This window comes from Seriola lalandi, unplaced genomic scaffold, assembly GCF_002814215.2.
Source record: "Seriola lalandi dorsalis isolate HSWRI2012SDOR001 ecotype SW California unplaced genomic scaffold, Sedor1 jcf7180002054576, whole genome shotgun sequence".
NCBI classification, from domain to species: Eukaryota; Metazoa; Chordata; class Actinopteri; order Carangiformes; family Carangidae; genus Seriola; species Seriola lalandi.
The window spans coordinates 1,305,077-1,323,118 of record NW_019525129.1 but is presented as its reverse complement, the minus strand read 5'-3'; the positions used below and the strand labels follow the sequence as shown (position 1 = coordinate 1,323,118).

The 18,042-nt window shown below is 40.4% G+C and overlaps 4 non-coding genes across 4 annotated transcripts; all 4 read right to left on the bottom strand.

The window, feature by feature from the left end:
- Positions 1-562: 562 nt before the first annotated feature.
- On the bottom strand, positions 563-633 carry trnag-gcc (transfer RNA glycine (anticodon GCC)). Its single transcript has one exon. It is a non-coding gene; the product is annotated as a tRNA-Gly (tRNA).
- A 278-nt stretch (positions 634-911) lies between these two features.
- Positions 912-982, bottom strand: trnag-gcc (transfer RNA glycine (anticodon GCC)). Its single transcript has one exon. It is a non-coding gene; the product is annotated as a tRNA-Gly (tRNA).
- Positions 983-2,165: 1,183 nt separating this feature from the next.
- trnam-cau (transfer RNA methionine (anticodon CAU)) lies at positions 2,166-2,238 on the bottom strand. Its single transcript has one exon. It is a non-coding gene; the product is annotated as a tRNA-Met (tRNA).
- A 1,106-nt stretch (positions 2,239-3,344) lies between these two features.
- trnag-gcc (transfer RNA glycine (anticodon GCC)) lies at positions 3,345-3,415 on the bottom strand. The gene has a single exon. It is a non-coding gene; the product is annotated as a tRNA-Gly (tRNA).
- Between the last annotated feature and the right edge of the window lie 14,627 nt (positions 3,416-18,042).

Genomic DNA, 18,042 nt, shown 5'->3' with positions numbered 1-18,042 from the left:
TACATCAAAACGTGCGTCTTGATCCCGCAAGGGGTGCTATGACTTTTGGTGTTAAAATTCCAATTTTTCCCAAAGTTATTCCCAAAAAACTGGGAATAAATAATGCATTAGAAATGCATTATTTATTATGCATTATTTATGCAATTGATTTGGTAATTTGGTTATAGTTAGTAAGCTAATGGTTAATCAGAGTTCCAGATTAATGGTAATAAATTGAGACTAAACCCATATTGGCTATTTTGCCTATTAGTTTAGGCTGGTGCCCCGTGAACTTTAATAAATTTTGAAGTTATTATTTAATATTAATATTTTTAATATTAATATTTTCTTAATTTATGATAGCCAATAAATTGATAAAGAACCGAAATCTAACATATTTGGTGTCCAGCTCATGAGGTAGAGCTCAGACCCAACATAATGGTGCCCCCGTTTGAGGCCGAGTGCTGTCAACACAAGAAAGACTACTTCGACTGCTATCGTCATGTGCCACACCGACTGCTTTGAGAGCAAAGGTCGGCTTTACCAATGAATAGTATGGTGGTATAAACTAAATGAGCCTCAATGCATTGGCCGGGAATCGAACCAGGGCCTCCCTCGTGGCAGGCGAGAATTCTACCACTGAACCACCAATGCTTGCCTACTGCACGAACCAGTCCAGAAACAGCAGAACCTAGGTAGGTAAAATGGAAAAGATCTCTCAATGTTATAAAGACACAAAAGCCAAGTTGTTCCTCACACAGAAGTCACAGTGCCTGTATCCAAGGCTAATCACATACAAAGTCGGCACTGGAGCACCAACGAAGACTACTTCGACTGCTATCATAATGTGCCAGCTACAACACCAACTGCTTTGAGAGCAGCTGTTGACTTTACCAATGAACAGTATGGTGATATAAACTTAGTGAGCCTCATGCATTGGCCGGGAATCGAACCCGGGCCTCCCGCGTGGCAGGCGAGAATTCTACCACTGAACCACCAATGCTTGCCTGCTCGTCTTTTACAACTGTAGCCAAACTCCCACTAAAAGGACCATTAGTCTCTGGCTGAATTGTCTGTCTGACAGTGAAATAGCTTTGTAAAGTCCCTCAGTCAACACCTATCTGGTGTCATATTGGGAGGGTGGTGGGTTTCCCACCATTACTGTAAGTTTGTCTGTGCTGCTGTTTGTGGTATTGGTACATTGCAGTTGTGTAATTCTAACATAAAAGCCCATTGTTCCAAAATATATTTTGTTACCACAATGTAAAAATATTCCAAAATGATCCAGGTAGCCCAACGACTCTTAACGTCTGTTCTGACAACATCCAGGAACCTTAGCGAACCGAGTGACATTAACGGCCTTAATGAGGACCCCACACTTGGAAAAATAAGACCTGGATGTTAGAGAATCTCTCAAATATCGGACAGCCGACCGTTTCCTCCAGATACAGTACATTTACCCTTGAGAGGATATTGGTTGTATTTCAACTTTGATATCTTGATGGCTCTCGGGCCTTTCACAGAGGACCTGAGGTGCAGGCAAACGCAGCTTCACCGTTCAGTTAATAATCCTCATGATTTCTACCTGTTGGTACACATCCCCCATTTTTAAACATAGATATAATACCAATGCTGGATACAGTGCGGTAAATCAGCCCTGCTGCCAATTTGTGTCAATGGCTTGCTTCTGTATTGCAACAGAAATTAATCACTTACGGCCCAAAAAACATTTCACTCATGGAACCCACCTGTAAAGGACTTATCTACACAAAGTGTTGCCTGAACAACTTGAATGGCAAAAACATTTTCAAAAACTAATAAGAAATTAATCGACTCCAACGACTGTCATTTACCCCTGGCCTCAGGTGGCCCAACGACTCTTATCATCTGTTGTGACAACATCCATGAGCCTTAATAAACTGAGTGACAGGAATGGCCTTAATAAGGACTCCACACTTGGAAAACCAAGATCTGGATGTTTAAGAATCTCTCAACAACAACTCACTCTTTGGGCCTCTTAACACCAGTCAATCAACGTCTGAAATCAGAAGACCACCTGAATATTGTTGCTGACAATGTGGATACCTTGACATTCTTCTCTTTCCTTTCCCACTGCTGCATCTACACAGTGTACATTGTACATGACTTCACACCAGTCCAGAAAAAGCACATGTGCAGCACAAGGATGCCCCGTGTGAGGCTCGAACTCACGACCTTCAGATTATGAGACTGACGCGCTGCCTACTGCGCCAACGAGGCCTGCAACAGGCTTAACCTAGGTGGGTAAAATCGAAAAGATCTCTAAATGTAATAACGTCACAAAAGACAAGTTGTCCCTCACATAAGAGTCACGGCACCTGCATCCAAGGATATGCAGATTCAACGTTGGAACTGGAGTGCTGGTGTGTCAAGAAAGACTACTTCGACTGCTATCATCATGTGCCACACCGACTGCTTTGAGAGCAAAGGTCTTTACCAATGAATAGTATGGTGCTATAAACTAAGTGAGCCTCAATGCATTGGCCAGGAATCGGACCGGGCCTCCCACGTGGCAGGCGAGAATTCTACCACTGAACCACCAATGCTTGCCTGCATGGGATTTTTACAACTGTAGTCAAATGCCAACTAAAAGGGCCATTAGTCTCTGGCTATACTGTTTGTCTGACTGTGAAATAGCTTTGTAAAGTCCCTCAGTCAACACCTATCTGGTGCAAGATTGGGAGGGTGATGGTTTCCGACCATTTCTGTAAGTTTGTCTGTGCTGCTGTTTGTGGTATTGGTACATTGCAGTTGTGCAATTCTTACATAAAAGCCCATTGTTCCAAAATATATTTTGTTACCACAATGTAAAATTATCCCAAAATTATCCAGGTAGCCCAACGACTCTTAACGTCTGTTGTGACAACATCCAGGAACCTTAACGAACCGAGTGACAGCAATGGCCTTAATGAAGACCTCACACATGGAAAACTAAGACCTGGATGTTTGAGAATCTCTCACCAACAACTCACTCTTTGGGCCCCTTAACACCAGTCAATCAACGTCTGAAAGCAGAAGACTACCTGAATATTGTTGTTGATAATGTGGAGACCTTGACTGTGTTTTACCATTCTTCGTTTTCCTTTCCCACTTCTGCATTTACACAGTGCACATTGTACATGACTCTACACCAGTCCAGACAAAGCACATGTGCAGCAAAAGGAATGTCCCATGCTGCTGTTTGTGGCATCTGTACATTACAGTTGTGTAACTCATATATAAAAGCAAATTGTTCCAAAACATGTTTTGCTACCACACTGTACAATTATCCCAAAAAGTGTGTTGCCCTGTAGGGGTATCAAACACAAACAGATGAAAAGGTAGGTTGCATTGGCCGGGAATCGAACCCGGGCCTCCCGCGTGGCAGGCGAGAATTCTACCACTGAACCACCAATGCTCACATGACCTGATTGTCCGTCGTCTGTAGTAGATCTGAGGACAACATGGAGCAAACGGGAAGGGCTGTAATTTTGTCTGTGTTGCTGTTTGTGACAATTGTACATAACAATTGTGTAATTCTTATATAACAAGCCATACTTCCAAAACATATTTTGCTATCAAAATGTACAAAATGTGTTTCTGTATGATTGTACAATCAGACATTGGCCAGGTGAGAAGAGGTAAGAAAAAAGCGGGGTTTAAACTTTTCTCCCAAGCATGACGACTTATCTACAAAGTGTTGCTTGAACAACTTAAATGGGAAAATCGCTTGGGAAAAACAATAAGAAATCAACCTAACCCGCTGTCTGTCATTCACCCTTGGCACCAGGTGACCCAATGATTCCACTCACAATAACAAACCGAGTGACAGCAATGGCCTTAATAACAACCCTACACTTGTATAACCAAGACCTGGATGTCTGAGAATCTCTCACCAACAATGATAAAATTAGGTTTAGTAAGATTCTAGGTTATTATACCGCTTTCAAAATTGTGAGACAGTAAAAACTCTTGGTAATGCTACGTCTAAGTAATACAATTTTTCAATGTAGTTTCAATGGTGGGACTCCTAAAGCTCAAAGTCCATGCAAATATTCCATGGAGATGTTCTTGATCAGCCAGTCGTGTAGCAGCACTGCAATAAATGAATGGAGAAGAGCATGTCAGGTTCCATTCCTGTCAGTTGAGAACAGAAAACTGAGGCTGCGGTGGACACAGGCACACCAAAACTGGCCAGTTGAGGACTGGATAAACGTAGCCTGGTCTGATGAAACACGATTTCTGCTGACCATCTTGATACTCTCTGCTCTTTCACCTGTCAGCCTGGAGCAAGCAAGTGGTTCCTCAATCAAGAAGTAAGAGTAGATGAGCTTCAGACCCAGGTTTCCAGGGATTTTCTTACTTTTTATTTGTGAAAACTATGTGAAATAAAGTATCAATCCTAGCAGAGTATCCTTTACATAGTTAAAACATGTCTGGAGAGAAACTTTAATAAGAACAGTTGGCTACAATTTATTCTGTTGTAATGTTGCATATTTTAACAATTGAATCTATGGGGATTGACTCAATTTTGGAGTCAGCCTCAAGTGGTCATTAGAGGAACTGCAGTTTTTGGCACTTCAGGGTTGGCTTAATTTTTCAGCCCCGGAGGTTGCCGCTTGGTCTGGACCACCACATGTTGTTACTGTTGTTGTACTTCTGTTGTGAGACAAAGTGCTGCTCCAGCAGTGTTGTGACTAGAAGTAGAAAGCAGTAAGCCAAGACTCCAGAAGCTGCAAGAGCTCATGCACTGATCAGCATCTGTTCCCTCCACTGCTTCTTCGTTCCATCTTCTCTGCTTCCATCTGTTTTCATTTGCTGTTTGTTTTCTTTTCTTTCTTTCTTTTTTTGCATCTTTTTCTCTCAGTCCATGCTCTGTTTGTATCTTTCCTTCCACTGTTGTACTCCATATCTTACACTAACACTCTCCTGTGAATGCATTATGCCCCAGGACCCACATTTAAATTCCAACACCATTATTAACTGACTTCATGAGGCAATAATAGTAGAGCAGTAATTGACCTTGCCTTTAATTTTAATTTTAATTCATGATTTTGTACTATTAACCCATCACTTTGTTGGGTGTTTTGCAGCATCAAAGTGAATCGATGGTTGTCCTCATAAAGGGTGAGCCAAGAAATAGGGATGGTCACATTAGAGTAAGGGTACTGATGATTTATTTTTCTTCTGGCATACATTAAGCCTGGGACTTTGGCTGTCGAGTAATATTTCAGGTTTGGTTTATGGAACAAACTTCATATGCAGTGAGTTTGCAGTGATTGAAAGATTATTAAAATTAAAGCTGGAGGCCATGAAAGCACTTCAGCTGATCGAAAAACCCATGAATCCAAAACACATACAGGCTGTAGATACTTGGCATACTGATTGAGTTTATGTTTGGCTCCTTCTTATGGTGCAGCATCATTTTTTTTTCTCTCTCGACAATACTTAAGACATGTTCCCCTTTGAAGCCCTTATCTCCTCAGACATCAAAGGCTTCTGCTAAACAGAGCCTCGGACTGCTTCCGCAATTCATGTCTTTTGTTGCATATTGCTACAAACATAGATGACGTCTGGGCTTTTGTCTCTGACATTTGAAAGTGAGAGTTTGATTTCCTCAGAGTCCTTCGGCGATTCATTTATTATCCCACTGGTTGAGAAAGTATTGTCGGACACGAACAAACTTAAGGTAGTGTGTAAGATTCTTCACAGCTTACTCATTAGTAGCACTGTTGATAACAGTGACGAACCCTTGAGAAGCTGATGTTGGTCCTCCCACTGAAAGGTAGGTCAGACAGATAGTGGAAACCCTTCTCATTACTTGGAACCTACAAGACACAACATCAGTTACACATAATACCTTCAGTGTCTAGACACAGATTGAGTCACACAAAGTTATTATGTAAAAATCCAAAAGGAACTGGTATGCTGAATTGCTTTTGTAAGTGAAATGGAAATCAAGATTTCTAAAATAAAGAGTATGGAGAAGCTCTCAGCCCTCCAGGCATGGGGGCGTTCGAGGAGTTTCCTACTTCATTTAGCATGTAGACTGAAGGTGTAGAGCTGCCGATGCCACCGCTCCATCACTTTTTTTCTCAAAGTGATGGAATAAAATATCCACAGTTCACATAATCCAGTTGAAATTTAAACATTTTTAAAAGCTTGAGGATCCGATGACTAAATTGTATGTCATGTATTGAGATCTGTGAATTTGAAGCCTTCTCAGATGCCAAAATACCCCATAATGGTTTAGAAGAGCAGGATTTTACAATTCTGGAAAGGTTACCACATAGGCAACTATTTTATCTTTCAGCACAGCAATCAAGAGCTAAACAACAGAAATATACTGTTCACTGTTCATATTACAACGTAATCTATCAGGAATGTGAGCTAGCATGTATGTGATAGGCCAACGAAGCACCTTACCTGAAGTTGTTTCAATGCATTGCAGCAAAAGTTGAGCCTGGTTCAACTGTTTTGTCAGACAAGCAGATGGCAAGATGTTGGACTGCCTCCATCCAGATGAAGAAGAGGGCTGCATTGTTTCACGCTGAGCTACTGTTGGTCTGATTGCAGCTTGGAGATACACAGCTTTTATACACACTGTTTCCCCAGTGGATTCAAACAGTAATAGTTTTGAACTGGCTTGGCCCTGACACATCACAGGTGTGAGCTGGGGGCCTGACTTGGCTTGTTTGGAGAACCAAGACTGACAACATGACAGTGTAAATGATAACATGGGTATATGTCTGCCGGCAGTTTAAGTACAATAACCTGACCCGCTGGGCTCAGAGACTAATTACTGCTGCATAAGAATAATAAGTAATGATTTATTTATTACATTCTTCAAGTAACTTGCCCAACTCTGAAACTAATATTCATGCAATGCAAATATACAGTGTAACCTGCCTCTCTAATGCATTGTTGTTTAAGATGCAGGATGGATTATTGTAACACTTGCTGTCGACTGGGCCTTGGACCACATCGCTTGGCACCGCTGTGATTGCTCAGATCTGTATTTATACAACCTGCATCTCTTCAAGTATCTCTCCTCTATCCTCTTATCCCTTTACCTCAGAGATAGTACTTACTACAGTGAGAGTCTGCTTCTTTTTTTCCCTAGAGTGGATAACATTAACAAAGTTTTCCTCTTAGTTGGTGGAGTGAGACTTACATCGAACCCCCTAGAGAGGATTATCTCTTCTCAATAGAGTATTTATCTTTGAACTAAACCAGGAGCCTCACAGACTCACACATTCTCACAGGCACGCACCAATCCAGGCTTCTAGAAATTATGTTTCTATACCACTAAACCGCCAAAGCAAATGTTTTGGAGGAAATGTAATTGCAACTGGATTACACTTTCTATAAACATATAACAATATGCTTTTAATTTATGTGTCTGGCAAATCATTGATACTGAACACATCTGTAAACTGTTCACAGATAGCATATGTTTTCTGATCTTGCAGGAAAATATCCATCTACAAAATCATTCGAATTTTTTTATTGAAGTTCACAGTGATTTCAGATACAACCTGCTTATTTACATTTAACCAAAACCTCCAATTTTCCCAAACATTAAAGGTCCCATATAGTATAAGTATAAGATGTCCATCTGTTGTTTTATTATAAAGCAGGTCTAGATTCTATATTAATACTGTGAAAGTATCAAACACAGAGAAATGCACACAGCCTGTATTCAGAAACTGAGACTTAAAACCAGCCGTCAGGACTTCTGGAACTTTTTGATGTCACAACTACACAGCCACTGACCTCAGCTATGACCCAAGCCCCCCGCCCACCTGGACCCACCATCCAACCTTGCAGGATTTGGGTTCTCTGAGTGTTTTCCTGAAATCTGCTATATTTTTATTGGATATCTCAGAAAACAGTCAGCCAATAAGAAGAGAGGCTCAGAACCTCCTCAAATCTGATTGGCTCATTGGCTGTTATTGGCTGTGATTGGCTGTTATTACTAGAGCGCCAGGGAGAAGCGTGAGAGAGGAGATGTAAAACTTCATTGAGATGGTTTCTGGATCTTAAAAACAAAAATATTTTTTAGTTGTATAGGAACATAATTTCTAGGAGACAGAGTTGCATGCATGTACACACTCAAAAGGGCCACCTGATTTTTTATTACAGGTGCAAACACACAAACTCTCAGAGACACACACACCTGGCAGGTAAGATTCTGTCACAAACTTCAAAGCATTCACATAAGCCTGGATACACATACTTGAATTAGTGGCTGTGGAAAAGGCCTGTTTTCAGCTCAGCCAGGGGTATTGTGGCAGGGACGCCAAGATATTAAGAGGTGGCCAAAGGGTTAATATTGGAGGCTGAATGAGGCATTCTGCAGCTTTTACATACTGCTGAGGAGAAGAGAGCGACTTGGCACCATTTCATGGGTCACTTCATCTGCAGAAATTAGATTGGAAGCAGTATTCTGAGCCCTGTGGAGTATCAAGGTGTGTGTGTGTGTGTGTGTGTGTGTGTGTGTGTGTGTGAGCAAGTGCGCGTGTATGCGTGTGCGAGTCTAAAAGCCAACTCAGCAGGGGACAATGTCTGCAAAAAGCAGCAAGAGACTCAATCATCAGTAACAGCATAAGCACTTCAATTTATCCATTGACATCCATCAAAATCAATCCACCCGCACGGTGTTGAGTCATCAAAGTAAATCAGAGTGCTAGAAAAATGTTATCTAACGTCTTACTTTGCATCTCTTCTTTGACTTGTGAACGTCACAAATGGAGGTTAATTAAGTCAAGTCAATTTTATTCATATAGCACCAAATCATAACAGCAGTTATCTCAGAGAGAGCAGGTCTAAACAGCACTTCTCATAATATTACTTACATTCACCTTGTAAAGAGTGCAGTGTTTCTCTGCTGCAGATGCAGACAGATACTTTTTATAAAATGGCACTCAGAACATCCGTTCACAATATCAGGCTCCATATTCATTCATTGCACGCGACATGACAACGTTGGTTAAAGTTATTTGTCCATAATGGCTTCCTAAATACTTGGTTAGCTTACATATATGGTGATTGGTAAGGCTGTAAACAAAGCTGTGCTGTTAGAATACTAATGTTTGCTAATTAAAACTAACAGAGTTTAGCTGAGGCCAGGGGTGCACCATTAGGAGAGGCAAACCAGTGTTTTGATCAATACAGGCAAATGATTGGGGCCCTAAAGAGCCCCCCATAGTGGCACGTTTTGGAATAATACCTATAAACTTCCTTAAACCTCCTATAAAGACAGTATACAGTGCACTGCTCCTGCCCTCAAAACCCCAGGAGTGGGGTCACTGATGATGTGTTCTGTAGCTAATGTCTACCCATTGCCTGCATGTGAGACATCTGTAGATTGTAGTGTTTAACGATTGTCTGCATATGTTAGGTGTTTATGGTACATCTGTAAATTGTAGCATCTAAAAATAGTTACTGGGTGAGGTATTGGGTCTTCGATGACCTTCTTTGCCTGCCGACCTCCAGAGTCTAGGATTGCCACTGGCTGAGGCTGATAGAATGCTTTTAGTACTGAAGGTGTTTGGACATAACAGTCCAAGTATTAAATAAATGGTGGTCCTAGATGAAAGGTCAGGGTACGGTTATTACAATTCATGAACTGGGGAAATTGAAATGTCAGAATATTTCAGTCTGGACCAAAGTGGTGAACTGGCCGAGTGCAATATTGCCATCCATAGAGCACTGCCGCTAGCTAACAATGTGTTAGCATGGACCAGTGTAACAATTTTCACAGCCCAAAGCTCAAAAACAGCAACAACATTATGGTAAGTGGGATTCCTGACATTTCCTAACATACTAAAGTTGTAGCTGATGTAACAGGTTAACTGCTGTAAATATCATGACATTAATGTTTTTTAGGCTTGAAAGGAGACCTGAGGTTGGACGTAGAGCAGATCATTCACAAATTAGGAAGGTCGGTGGTTTGATTCCCGGCTCTATCTATCTATCATTGGTGTGTGAGTGTGTGTGATACAGAAGCGCTGTATATATCGAAAAAAAAGTGACTGTGGCTTCTGCTGTAAAAGTGCTTTGAAAGCTCTAAGAAAGTGCTATATAAGTGCAGTCCATTTACCATTTAAATGTAAATGTAACCCTTTCACCATGGGCTCCTTAGGTTTTTAATTACTTTATGTTTCTTTAAATAAATCATTAAACCGCTTTAAACTCAAATTTGTTATCATCTGGAGAAAGAGACATCTCCATGTAAATACACTGTCTAGGGTTAGCTATGACTCTAACTCTCATAATAATTAGTTCGAGGCTGACGAGAATACTCCTGGTTTTTCCTTAATAAAATGCAATGAATTATATGAACTACCTTATTAAAATAAACACCAAGCAATAACACTCAAAAACACAATATCTCACTTTTTGGATATGTATTAACACACTTATATTGTACAGAAATCATAAACCCTCAAACGAAAATGAATAATTATGAAAGGAAATACCCCAAGTGATCCTTAGTCTTTAGTCTATTCAATCTGAGTGCACTCTTTGTTTGGATAGTAATTTTAGCAAGCCTGCATTTTGGTTTGTTGGCGAGCTTTAAAGTTGGAGCTCATGAAGAAACAGGACAACAGCACCTCCGTATAGGCAATGGAAACAGCTCCTACCGCATGGAAAATCCCTCTCGTGTCTCTCTGACTAAAGCAGCACAGCAACGATGAGCAGCACGGTCCTCAGCCTCACCCAGCAATTGGAAAAGTCCGTCCAAGGCACCCGACACGCATCCGCGACGTCTGCTGAAGCTCCTCAGGTCCTGCGATCTCCTGCGACGTCCGTACAGGGGATGAATGCGAAGAATGCTAGCACCGGCTGTCCCACAATAGCGGAGGCTAAGCTAACTCAGCTAGCTCACGTTGCACTGAAGAAAACAATCTGTGTGTCGACAGCAAATATTCCCAAAGTCACTCACTTAAGAGCGTGGTATCTGGCAAACTCGTTCACAGTCCAACAGAAAGGAATAAACACGATAAACGAGGCATAGTCTTTTTCTTTCCTTTTTCTCACACGAGTCTCTGCTCTACACCATTTTTCCGATAGTTCTGCAGCGCACTTTGTCACACAGGTGAACCGGAAATATCAACTCTTTAGGGTCATTACTTCTCAAACATAACCAGAATTACCTGTTAACTTTTAAAATACTGAACAGACCATGAAATATATTTTAAAGGCACATATTTTTTTACTATAAATTATTTATGCATTTTATCTTCTTAATTCTAACTCACCTCCGTGTAACATGAACTTAACCATGACAACTGAATATTAATCGGGCATCTTATTAATAACTTAATTACACCTTTTAAAGGAGAAAAAAATAAATATAACTGCTATTTATCAGGTTATTACATAAAGAACAACAATAAAATAATAATTAACAAAGAGTGAAAAGAACATGTAGCAACTATGTGTCAGATTGGTGGAGTTATGTATAATTTAATATGTACATTTTTGTAGTGGGAGAATATAATCTTGCCATAATTTGTGTTTGTCTTCATTCATCTCACAAAGGTGTGACAAAGCACACTGACACTTTTCAACGTCTCTCATCTACACCTGTAAAACCTCTTTTCACCACAACAGTTACCTGTTTACTTGAAAAAGAAGAATTTTCCGAACTGCTCTGAAGTTAATGGAGGTGGAAGTGGAGTCAGCAGCCTCCATCTGCTTTCTCAAGGCTAATTTGCTAGTGATTCATCACTGGTCGGCCATTTTAGACAGGATGAGAGATACCAATGCTAACTCCACAGAGTGTGTCTATTCAGTATAAAGTATGAAATTAAAATCTGGTGCATACAGACCACAATATGGGAAAACATCAACAGTGACAGATGGACAGATGATGGACACTGATTGGAAGCTGGGCTGAAAATTACTGAGTGACGAGCTTGGTGCCAGTAGCAACGTTCACACAAGCAAAAAGCCTCATTCTTCACAACCATTCAACTTGGTCAATGGAAATGTTTCAGACGACTGAAAAATTAAATGAATTTGATTTGAGATCAAGATTTCAACATTCAGAGCTCTTAATAGAAAACAGCAATTTTGTTGTTTGGTGGTATTTTTTTTATTCCCATGGCCAAACATACTGCAGAATGTCACAATGACCTATTTCTAGGACAAACAAAATGGAGTTTAATGGTGCAACATTTTTCAGCTATGTAAAAGTGAAAAAAATAAATCAATAAAAAAGATAAATGTCAGTTTGGGGTGTCAGTCCCTCAAATCAAAGACAGCTGGCCAAAAGGAACCACACCAATTCATATTCTTGGTCTAGTCGGTGTATGAACTCCTCCCGAATCCTTGAAGCACATCCTGAGAAGCTGCACAAAGAGCTTCTTCTGCGGGCTGTAGCAGACTCCATCTGGACACAAGTCAGGGCCTTGATCATCCTGGCTGGGTTGCCCAGGTGAGGGTGTCTGTTGTTAAAACCCGAAACACCTATTGACCCAGGTTCATCACTGACGATGTGTCTAGGTTGCACCTTCAGGTGTATCATAGAACTTACCGACACTGATGTCTGACAGTGGGTGAAACTGTTTGTAGAAGAGCCAAATGTACCAATGTCCCCATTTGCAAATGCCTCAGTATACCAGAATGCAATGCTGTGAGTATTCCTCATTTTTTTTTCCCTCAGTGGCTGTTCTGCTCTGATTCACCTCCATCTTTTGCTATGCTTTTTGCTAATTGCACAAATAACCCACAGCTGAATACAACTAGTTCACAGGTGGCCTGGAAATTGCCAGTAGAGGTAGATAGTTGAGGTAGATGATTAGTGTAAAGGCAGATAAAGGGTCGATTTCAATTCAGCCAGAGACAAGTGGTGAGGTGGAACAGTGAGTCAGATACACGATGGCAGCCAAATGCAAAAAATGGCTTCCCAGACTAAATCACTCAATCCAACCAGTCACATATATCATAACGACTCTCATTTTTGGCCCAGCATAATACCACAGTGTGAAAACGAATGCCAAACTGTGACATTATTGCGACTCTATTAACACTGAGTATGTGCCAAAGTTCCTGTGAAAGAGTGAAATCAAGGGAAAATTGCTTCCTGTTTTGAAGAGGACTGAATTTTCTATGATTCTCTTCATTTCTTTATTGTCCCTGCCTTTATTGCAGAATACCATGTAAATAATGAGAGCCTGCATCAGACAGCCACACAGCTGCAGCATCAAATGTTGCTTAAAATTGTTGCTTCCCCTTTGAATGCTGCTCCACACAAGCCCTTATCACTAGCCTTTTTTTTAGTGGAAGCTGTGACACAGCATCAGCTGAGAGTTTGTTGTTGAACATGGCTGCCTTCTTACCGCAAGTTTGTCATCTCAGTGTCACTGCAGACGCAGTTCCTCTTATCTCCCTCTGCTGAATCTTATGAATCACTAATTATCAGAATGTCCTTCAAACCTCAGACTCCATGCAATATTAACATGAAATTTCCTCCCCATTAAGTAATCGTTATCTCCCGGCTGCACGCTCATAATGAGTCTGCTTTGTGGTAAACATGTCAGGGAGTCAAATACACCATGCAATACATGCACTGCCAGTATCAGCCATGACTGAGACAAGTGGATTTAAGATGATTATCTTACCCTCTGTTTGGTTGTCAGTGAAGAAGCCAATTCAGGAAGTCATCCTGCATTTATCCTGTTTTAATATGGTAGACTATGATGTTGTGAGGTTTAATGTTGTATTTACTGTAAATTCTGTCTATACAACACAGAGCATGGCCTGGAGACAAGCTAATATTGTAGACAGACCTTCACTCTGTCTGTTTTATCATGTTCATACAAACTTAATACTTCATCCACATTTACTTGATAAAGTCAGGATAAAGTACAACACACAGCACTCATGCCAATAGTGCAGTGTAGTCACATACTTTGCACTCTGCTGGTCATCGTTTTACTTCACTAATTCCAGTTGCTTTCACTGACTTGTCTTTCTGATTGCAGTTAAGATACCAAAACACAGCTTTTCCTGTTGCACATTAAGATCCTTCAAACTGCAATTTCATAAAATTTTTAAAGCTCCACATTTTCCTCTTCTCCAGTGTTTAATTTGAAGTGTTGATCCATAAGAAGATATGTTTGTGGTTTTAAGAACTAAAAATCATCTCAATGTTTTACATCTCCTCTGTCAGGCTTCTCTCTGGAGCTCTAGTAACAACTGGTCAGTGAGCCAATCAGAAGGTTGGATGGTGGGTCCAGGTGGGCGGGGCTTGGGGCGGGGCTGGGAGCGTTGACTGCTTTGTCGTGACATTACAAAGTCCTGACGGCTGGTTTTAAGGCTCAGTTTCTGAATAAAGGCTGTGTGCATTTCTCAGTGGACTAAGCACTTTGATACTTTCACAGTATTAATATAGAATGGACATGGACATCTACCTTTAGACTATATAGGATCTTGAACTTGAAAATACTCACAGGAAATGTTGGATTTATATACAGAGAAGCACTTGCATTAATTAGTGAACGATAAACTTGTTCAGTGACATAACTATTGTTTCACTGGCTATTATGTAAGACTTTGCCAAATTTTGTATATCAACTTTCATATGAGAATTAATGATAACAACATAAACATAACATGTGCATAAACATAAAACCCTCAGAGAGGTGAAATTTTATGGTTTCTCTAAGTGTTCCATCCAAGCTGATGTCTGGCTAAGAAGTTTAATCTTTGTGTCTCTCTGTCTGCACATACAGTGAGGCCATAGGGAACAGCAGTTCGAAATGTAAATCCAAATATCATCAAGAGTCATTACAACTCTTTATCACTCTATTAGGTGTAATATTTGATGCAAAACATATTTCCCACATTGTATAAAGGTAGATGTCCATGTCTTCTTTGATTATAAAGCAGGTCTAGTTTCTATATTAATACTAAATTAATCTATATTAAGAAAGAGAGGCTCAGAGCCTCCTCTCTTCTGGTTGGCTCACTGACCTGTTGTATATAGAGCTCCAGAGAGAAGCCTGAGAGTGGAGATGTTAAACTACACTGAGATGGTTTTTGTTCTTAAAACCACAAATATATCTTCCTATGGATCAACACCTGAAGTAAAACACAAAAGAAGAGGAAAATATGGAGTTTTAAAATATATTTAAGTAGGAATTTCCCTAACACAGAGATGATCTTTCTCCCTTGCCCTTTCCAAGTCACTCTTCACAGACAGGCTCTTGAGCAATTAAGTGGATGACTGTCTCCAGAACATGAACCCATTTATTATTATCCTCCTTTTTAACCTCACATTTCTTCATCAGGCTCACAGTATCACCTAGAATCTAGACAGGCTTTTCAGCATCTCAGCACATACACACTAATTCAAGCATGAACACACACACACACACACACACACACACACACACACACACACACACACACACACACACACACACACACACACCAACCTCTGCCCACCTCACCCGTCAGCATCAGCCTGCTTTTTGTGAGAGGGAGCTGAAATTACAACTTATTTGGGAGTTCTGGGACAGGGCCAAAAGGGACACAGAGGACTCAGAAGGGAGCAGTATGCCAGACAAACACAGTCAGCTGCATGCTTACCATTTTTATTTCCCTACTGTCACTCCCAGTTAGCAATGTTTCCATAGATAGATAGATAGACAGATAGATAGATGAATATGAAGTTTCCTGGTAACATCTTTAGGAAGTGTTAGATTTCATTGTCAGTGTCTTAACAACAATTGCAAAGTAACAGCAAATTAAAAGAGACTGAAGAAAATTAATGAGAGGGAGCAGTACTTCTGTTATGCTTGGTGGTGCACAGTTCCTGCTTAACTTGAGGATTATTGTAGTTTGCAGATGATGAGAATAGATAAAATGTGAAATGTTTCCTCAAACTCAAATTCCATCAGCACAACAGAACTGTATCTTAGTCACAACTTTGCTGCTCTTTTGTTTCACACTGTTTCCAGTTGCTCCGACATTGCCTTTTTTCAATTGTTGCTCAGCCTGCGTCAAGAAAACTCGGCACTTCCTGGAGAGCTGTTTCACAATACGAGCCCTCCATTCAGCTCAAGTGCATAATGTCCCGTTTGCCTTGTAGAATTTTAATGTGAAACATCTTCATGAGGTGTTGACTTTCGCACACAGTATTTTAACAGTGATCAAATTTGGAATTGAAAAAAGACTACTAAATAATAAATACTACTGTGTTTTTGAAATGTCATGTTGTTGTTATACTAAGGGAATTAGTGCTATGGAATTTACACTACTAAAGATATAATGGGCGCCCACACCGTCCATCTCACCCCTTTTCAGGTTGTCTCAGTACTTGACGGAATTTCTTCAAGTTTGGCACAAATGTCCACTTGGACTCAAGGAAAAACTGATTAGATTTTGGTGGTCAAAGGTCAAAGGTCAAGGTCAGTGTAACCTAACAAAATACTTTTTAGACATAACTCAAGACTTCACACAGTTCAACAATTATGACAGAATTTCACACAAATGGTTCTTATTTTATATGATTCGGGATATCAGGGATGTAACCTGAAACTAATCTGAGTGGATGAGGCAGACAAACACAAGGCGACAGTTCTAGTTTAATTAATTTTTTTGTTTCAGTTTTTACCTTTTTTGCCACTGGCCTTTATTTGTTCATGTTTGAGATTCAGTTGTTATCATGGAAAGAGTGTGACTGAATGATAGAATAGAAGATGGACCTTTAGATTAGTGGATCTCAACCTGGGGGTCACATGATGGTTGTGGAGAAAAAATTAAATAACATATGAAAGAAAAATAACACATTTTAGTCTGGGGAATGTGTTGTAGTGATATAATGTGCCTCAAGTGTGTGTGCATATGAGTTTGTGCTTGGACACAATAAAACTGTAGCCTGCTAGCTTTCACATGGAATGACTATGCAGTGATGGCTGCTCAGAAGGAAGTAGTCCAGCTCTAAACAAAAAGAGGTGTCTCAAGGTAGGCAACACCATCAACTGAGAAACATAAGGTGCTGGCGCCGGTTCCAACAAGCTTTGGAAATATCTGTGTGACTCTCTACAATATGGATTTACGCGGAGAGCCAAAAACAATGTGGCATATCCACAGGGGGCGGGATTAAGTGCCAAAAGTTCTATTTACAAACACACAACAGAACTAAGTGATATGTTCTATCTGTGTTGACTTGCAAGCACCAACCTGATGATTCTGGAGGTTGTGATTTGAAAAAGTAGATTTTTTTCAAACTCACTCATTACCTTCCAGTCCTGAAACACAAAAAAAAAAACAATCACCACATCCTTCTCATAAAACAAAGGCTATATAGTGTTCCACTTTCACCCACGCTACATATTATCCACCCAGTACCCAGGACAGCGCTCTGTTCATTGTGTAACCTCTGATCAGGACAATACACTGGGCTCTGCAACCTATAATTGAAATATTCACCCATGATTGTATGAAGCGGCAAAATCCCATTCAGTTTCACAATCATCAGGTTGCAGGAATAATCAGACCGAGCATCCAATCAGAAGTCATTGTGCTGCTCCCTATTGTCCGAGCAGTTTTTGCCAGGGAGGTAAATGACCCCCAAACTGGGGGAGGATAAGTGTCACAGCAGAAAAACACAGGTAGAAGTGAAATGTTATTCTCACGTAACATGTGATCACAATGCCTGAATGCGTCTGAATGGTAAAAAATGCTAATGTGAACCTGATTCTGCGATTTCTCTTTCATTTCCCCCTTTATGATACAACCACAGGACTTTAATGGCATTTCAGTTTCCTTCCACATCCTGGTCATCAAAAAGTTCTGGACTCACAGGTGAAATCTGAACTTTTGTGTGAGACTAGGTTATGGTCTGAATGAATTATGGAAATCATAGTGTAAAAGCAGAAAAGCATGAAGCCCTTGAAATTCTATCAAGCTGAAAATGAAGACGTCATCCCAGCTCGACTTCTTCCCATTTGTTCCAGTTTTGTTCCCACTTCTCTCTGCAGGAAAGTTTTGGCAAAGTGAGTGTTTTTGTTTCTCAACATGTCC